Below are 6,990 nucleotides of genomic sequence, written 5' to 3'. Positions count from 1 at the left end.
AGGCTGGCGCTCAAGACCGTTAGTTACGTCGTGTCCCAATAACAGAATAACCCGTAACAATATGTATACAGGATAAAATCTAATTGCTAATAAATAGAAAGTATCTTGTGAGCATTTTACGTCAGAAAACATTAGATTTAGAACCACAAGCTGTTTATGCGCTACGATTTATTGCATGAAAGGGTGCCCATACCGCCTTTTTAGGCATGACCCTCATACATCTGGGCTGTGGATTTGCGGTTATTGAGACCATCGCCCAGACATCTCATCTAGGCACACTATTTTTTCGCCTTTTACTAAAGATTACCGTGGGGAGGGGCATATAAATGAGCCCAAAGGCGAATTTTGCAACGAAGCTGTACGCCTCTCGTTGGTCAGAAAATTTCGTTGCATTAACAGAAAACTCCAGGTTAACAAGTGGAGGCAAACGACACATCTTTCTTTACAATAAGGCATACAGCATATATATATATATATATATATATATATATAGTGAGCACTAACTGTGCAGTTTAACATCGTATTCATCTCTATATACCCATCCTAATACTCATCATCATACTTTTGTCGGGTTGGTGCTCGTTAGCTGTCTCGCGCTGTGCTAAATTACAAGAGCTCTGCTTTCGTCCCGGGTATCGTCGTACAAGTGGTGGAGCGTGCGTTGATTTCCCCGTTCTCTTGCTCTACCGATCACCCCTGGAGCTTCGCTCTGGTCGATGGTTGTGCTTGCCAACACCAGTCATGGCACGAACCAACGCATCCACTACTGCCACCCCCACGGCTCCGCCAGCTGGACCTATTTGGTCCGTCACCGTACCGCAACGCGGCCCTCAGGTTTTTTCTGGCCTTCCCGGCGAAGACGTGGAAGACTGGCTTGACCACTACGACAGGGTGAGCACTTGCAACCATTTGGACGAAGCACACAAGCTCTGCAATGTTGCCTTCTACCTGAGGGAGGTCGCCCAAACTTGGTATATAACCATGAATGCGACTTCCCTGATTGGTCAGCATTTACTGCGCAGCTGCGTCAGATATTCGGCACATCTGCTGGGCGCTCCGAAGTACCGAAACAAAAGCTCGCTACCCGCATCCAGGGAGCCTAGGAATCTTATACCTCTTACATTGAAAACGTTCTGGCTCTCTACCATCGCGCTCAAAGTTACATGTCTGAAGTGGAACGTATCCGCCATATCCTGAAGGGCATCAACTCCGTTGCCTTACCGCCCTTGTTATTCAGAGGCCCACTTGAGTTAGTGACATCATCAGGACATACCAATGCCTTGCCACGATCTGCTCCTTTCATCTTCCACGCGCTTCCTGCGACGCTCACCTCCCGGACAACGACGAATGGCGAGCGCTCAACCGCATCAATGTGTGGGCGTAGCTTCATGGTCATGCTCCGGCCAATACCGTCATTGCGTCTCTGTGCACTGCTCCTCCCAATTTGCACGAGATCATTAAATAACTGGCGTCCACGACAAGTGTCACACGTGCCCGGTTCCCTACGCCTGTTTGTGCACTCTCTTACGCCGAGTTTGCTTCACCGCCTTCGGTACCAGTTCCATCTGCACCTGCTGCCGTTGTCTGCGACCACCTCGCCTCGATGGCAGCGAAGGCCCCCGTGCAACCGTACGGCGCCCTTCCCGCCCAGTATGTTTCCACTGTGGCATACATGGTGATATCTCTCGTTTCTGCCGGCGGCGCGAGCACTATGAACGAGGTGGCTATTTCGCCTATGACACAGACTATGTGCCCAGATTTGACGCCTGCGTTCGAGGATCCTATATATCCTCGTCACGTCGCTCGCCCTCACCTCCGTCGTCCCAAGGCATGTCCCGGTCTTCTCGCTCACGCCTTCGTCGTTCCCCGCCACCTTTCCCCGTACTTCATCGCCCTAGCGTCCTGCCTCCAATTCATTCGACAATAATTCGGAAAACTAGACGCTGCAGTTTTTGGAGGAGAAACGGCTTTTTCGCGAACTGTCCCAATTCCTCCTGCTCGCCCGACTAATTTACTCGCTGTTTGTGTGGAAGTTGTTTCCGTTGACGCTCCAACCGGCCAGGCCCGCATTCTTACAATTAGATCAAGAGAAAATATCATCGGTGACGCAGTGGTTTCCTCTTCTCTGCGCTGAATTTTTCGGGGACTCGACATCGCTTCTGGTCTAGTGCACCAGTATGACCGCCTACAACACAACATCAGAGCCACTTCTGCAGCCGGAGGGGTCCACTGTTGCCATCCTTATCGACGTAGCACCCGTATGTGTTGTCACTTCTTCGCCTGTTTTGTTCTTCGCCGAGCTTACGCCCACGGGCGGTTCACCCAGTGCTCTCAGGGCTACTGTGAGTTCAGATCTCAGCCCAACCTAGACTGATGCCTTGCTGATGATCTTAAGGAAACACCAAACTTGCTTTGACGTTTGTTCGGATGGTTTGGGTCAAACAACCGTGGCCGCTCACCGCCTCTATACAGACGGATCCCGCGTCATTCGTTGCTGCCCTTACCGTGTATCGTATGCTGAACGCAAGGTTATAGAAGACGAAGTCAACGACATGCTCGCGCGGAACGTTATAAGGCCTTCAGCAAGCCCTTGGTCGTCTCATGTTGTCCCGGCTAAAAAAAGGATGGTTCGGTGCGCTTTTGCTTCGGTTATAGAGCAATGAACAAAAGTGTCCGTAAGGATGTCTATCCTATGCCTCGTATTGACGATGCTTTGGGTACCCTACAAGGTGCCGAATACTTTTCGAGCCTTGACTTGCATTCTGGATAATGGCAGATCCCGATGCAGGAGCCCGACAAAGAGAAGACGGCGTCAGAAATGCGCCAACCACATTTGAATGAATGATCAATGCCGTACTGCACGGCCTCAAATGAAAAACCTGCGTGTGTTACCTGGACGACATTGTCATCCTTTAGTCCAGCTTCTCCCAGCACCTCGAACGTTTCGACGACGTTCTCACGAATTCAGCCAAGGCCAGTCTCCAGCACAATACTGAGAAGTGTCGATTTGCGAGCCGCAGCATCAAGGTATTAGGTTACATGGTCAGCAAGCAGGGCATTGAGCCAGATCCCGACAAGCTCGCTGCTGTACAGCATTCCCCACACCAACCACACCTAAAGACCTTCGCAGCTTACTCGGATTAGTGTCGTACTTCCGCCGCTTTGTCCGCGGCTTCGCGACTATCGCAGCTCCTCTTCATAAACTCCTGACCACGACCACACACTTTACCTGGACGGATGAATGTGAAGCCGCCTTTCAGACCTGCAAGCAATACCTCACGTCAGGACCAGTGATTCGTCACTTTAATCCCACAGCCTCTACTATCCTACCCACTGATGCAAGTGGGTATGGAATCGACACTGTCCTGCTACAGCGGAACCACGCGTCTGAAGAGCGAGTAGTACTCTTTCTCCTGCTGAGCGAAACTATACTATCACTGAAAAAGATTGCCTTGCCATCGTAGGGTCCATGCAAAAGTTTCGCCCCTATTTATATGGCCACCAATTCACACTTGTGACTGATCATCATGCTCTGTGTTGGTTGTCCTCCCTAAAGAACATGTCCGGACGCCTCGGCCGTTGGGTACTACGTTTGCAGGAGCACCACTACACTGTCACATATACGTCTGGCAGGCAACACCAAGATGGTGACGCTTTATCCCGCTGTCCGCTGTCGCCAAACGCCCGTGTCTCACCTTCCATCCGTTCGGCACCGCACAACCTACCGACCGCAACCATGGCCCCGGTACGGTTTGTGACCTCGGTAGCCATTCTGTCATCAGGAGAGATCGCTCCCTTCCAACGTGAGGATAAATACGGCCGCACAATTATCGACCGGCTCACTGGCTTGTCCCGTCCTCCCAACAACCGCTTAAGACGACAACTTGTGTGGTTTAAACTTCATGACGGAGCATTATTTCGTTAACTTTACCACCCTACCGGTCACCGATGGGTCCCAGTCGTCCCTCGCTCACTTCAGCCGCAAATTTTACAAGCTTTTCACGACGACGCAACGGCTGGCCACTTAGGATTTCATAAAAACTACGACCGCATTAAGACTCGCTGTTCCTGGCCTGGCCTGTGTACTAGTGTTGCCAAGTATGTCAGTTCGTGTGCGTCATGCCAACAACGAAAACGTTCTACCTGTCTTCCCGCCAGCCCTTTACAACCATTACCACGCCCATCCATTTTCTTCGAATTCGTACGTATCGACTTCCGCTTACACCTGCGGGTCACCGCTGGATTGTCACCGCCGTGAGCCACCTCACTATCTACGCTGAGACGGCAGTTCTTCCTTCTGGTGCGGCCTCTGAAGTCACCGAGTTTGCCGTGCACGCCATTATCTTGCGCCACGGTGCGCCTCGTATTCTTCTAAGTGACCGTGGCAAGACATTTCTTTCCCATGTTCTTACTGAAGTCCTGCAGGCCTCAAACACCATCCATAAGACCACCTTAGCGCATCATATTACCGCGCATTTCCATCGAACTCTGTCCGACATGATTTCTCTGTATGTGAAACCCGACCACACAAACTTGGACGCTATGCTTCCTTTTCTCACGTTTGATTATAATACTGCCGTTCAACGCACAACAATATACAGCCCATTTTTCCTTATGTACGGCCATGCACCGTCTTTTGTTTTGGACACCACCTTTCTCTTTACGCCTTCTGTTCCATCCGCATCTCCACCAGAGGAGCGAGCCGCCCACGTCGCCCACTGCCGCGAAATTGTGCGCGCCAACACCGCAGCCATTCAGCACAGGAGGAAAGTCCGTTGTGATGCAACTCGCAGTGTCATTTCGTTCCGTCCAGGTGACGAAGTGCTCCTGTGGACACCTGTACGAGAGCCGGGGCTTTGTGAAAAATTTCATTATAGGTATCACGGCTCATATAGCGATCTTGAAAGAACATATGCCGTGAACTATCGCGTGGTTCCTCTTACCTCGGTTACTGAAATCGTTCACGCCTCCCACCTGAAGCCGTATTTTCGGCGTTCGTACCGTTTCTGGCTCACTGCCTTGCCGGCCGCTTTCGTGAGGGGGGGGGGGGGGATTAGTGTGAGCGCTAACTGTGCAGTTCATCGTCGCCTTCATCTGTATATACCCATCCTCATAATCATCATCACATTGGCGTTCCAGTTACTTTCTCAACGAAACGTTGCTTTCTGCATTGAAGCACCAAATTAAATGGAACGCCAATGCATTTCTCTGCAAAGTTCAGGAATTCATATATCGAAGCTGGTGTCATCCTGAGAAGTAATTCCAAGTGGATTGGCCTTGCGAACTCCACGGCTACAATTTGTAAATTGTAATATGGGCCATCATGTAATTAGTTAAAACTTCATTAGTAATTATTGTTGATTAGTCGATTACGTATGTCACTTTTTTGTGCAAGTAATGTCCGCCTCTTTGACTAGACCAACTCATTAACTAAAATTGGGCTATCTGCCACAGGCAACCTTAAATAAATTTTAGAAGTGTTCGATGAAACACACTATATATACATATACAGGAACGAGAAGAAAGGGAACCGAGGGGCCCGATTTTTATTAATCATATCATAAGAAGCCAACAAACAATGACACCAAGGACAACACAGGGGAAATTACTTGTACTTACTAATTGAATTTAAAAAATGATCAACTAATGGAAATAAAAATCGATGAAAAAACAACTGTCCACAGGTGGGGAACAATCCCACGTCTTCGTATTACGCGTGCGATGCTCTTAGCATTGAGCCACCGCGGAGCCGTTTTCCCATCCACTTTCTGGGGTACTTATGTTTTATTGCGATAGCAATTATATGGACACTTCAACCGGATTCCTGCCGTCGGCATCGCCGTCGGCGTCGCCGTCGCCGTGAGGTTCCGTATAAAGTCCAGGGGCGAAAAAATCGCCGCCGCGCGCCGAATGCGCGAGTGAAAGCGCGCGGGCGGCGTGCGCTATCACGGAGAGCGATCGCATGGCGGAAAGCAAACGCGACCGTCGCGCGAAAGGCCGTGAGGGTATGGGAGGGAGGGAGGCGGGGCGACGCTGTGCTGCTTCACCGAATGCTTATCTTGCAGCCGGGTGCAAGGGGAACTGGCCACTCAATCTCCCACGCGAAAGCAAGAAAGCGGGAAGGCAGCGCGGGAGGGAGGGAGGGCAGCTTCTGCTCTGCCAACAACTTCTCCTCTGCACAACTCCTCTGCACTTTGCGCGGCGGTGGCGGTCGCCAGCACCGTCTCTTATCTCCACACATCTCGGACCTTTGTATGCGCTGTGCATTCGCCGCTCAGTTTCCGTGGAAGCGATAAGCCGTGCGAACCTTCGCCCGCTGCGGCGGCAGCTGCGCTTGCTGCCAGCGTTTTGACAGTTGTTGTCTGCGGTCATTCAGTGTGATCTATTAATGGTTGCTTGTGCGTGCTGACACCACGCTTGTTAATTCAGTTAGTAAGCGAATATGTCCAAGTTTATGCAGCCGATAAAGCTACTATCCCTATTCCGAATACCTCTCTACTAATTTGCTATCGCCATTGATGCTTCGCCTTTCGGGCGAAACTGCGACATTTTTTTCTACAACTAGAACTAACCTTGGGAGTCTTAGCCAGCGCCACTACTCAGAAACCTAACCCGCGGATGTGGAACAACCTTTCTACTGCAGGCATGCCGAAACCACTATTTAATTGAGGTATGCCATAGGAAAGGACTCCGGATTATTTTTGACCACCAGCGTATCTGTGAGGTTCCCCTAGTGCACGGGACACGGGTGTTTTTGCATTTCGCTCCCATCGAAATGCCGCCCGTCGCGGGATCAATCGCGGGATTTGATCCCGCGACCTCATGCTTTGCAGCGGAACACCATAACCGCTAATACCCGTGCCACACAGGCAAAGTAAAGTGCACTTTGAGCGAGTGCACTTCGCGGCTAGTGTCATTCGCAGGCTGCCACACAGGAACGCTTAGTGACTCTCACTGCAGAGCGCACTTGCTGGCGAGTGAGTTCGGCGG

At 50.9% G+C, this 6,990-nt stretch overlaps 1 non-coding gene across 1 annotated transcript; it reads left to right on the top strand.

The window, feature by feature from the left end:
- The first annotated feature begins 252 nt into the window (after positions 1–252).
- Positions 253–371, top strand: LOC119459812 (U5 spliceosomal RNA). The gene has a single exon (XR_005193813.1). It is a non-coding gene; the product is annotated as a U5 spliceosomal RNA (small nuclear RNA).
- The last annotated feature ends 6,619 nt before the right edge of the window (positions 372–6,990 follow it).

Source organism: Dermacentor silvarum, chromosome 7 (genome assembly GCF_013339745.2).
Source record: "Dermacentor silvarum isolate Dsil-2018 chromosome 7, BIME_Dsil_1.4, whole genome shotgun sequence".
Classification (NCBI taxonomy): Eukaryota; Metazoa; Arthropoda; class Arachnida; order Ixodida; family Ixodidae; genus Dermacentor; species Dermacentor silvarum.
This window is presented reverse-complemented; position numbering and strand designations above follow the sequence as displayed.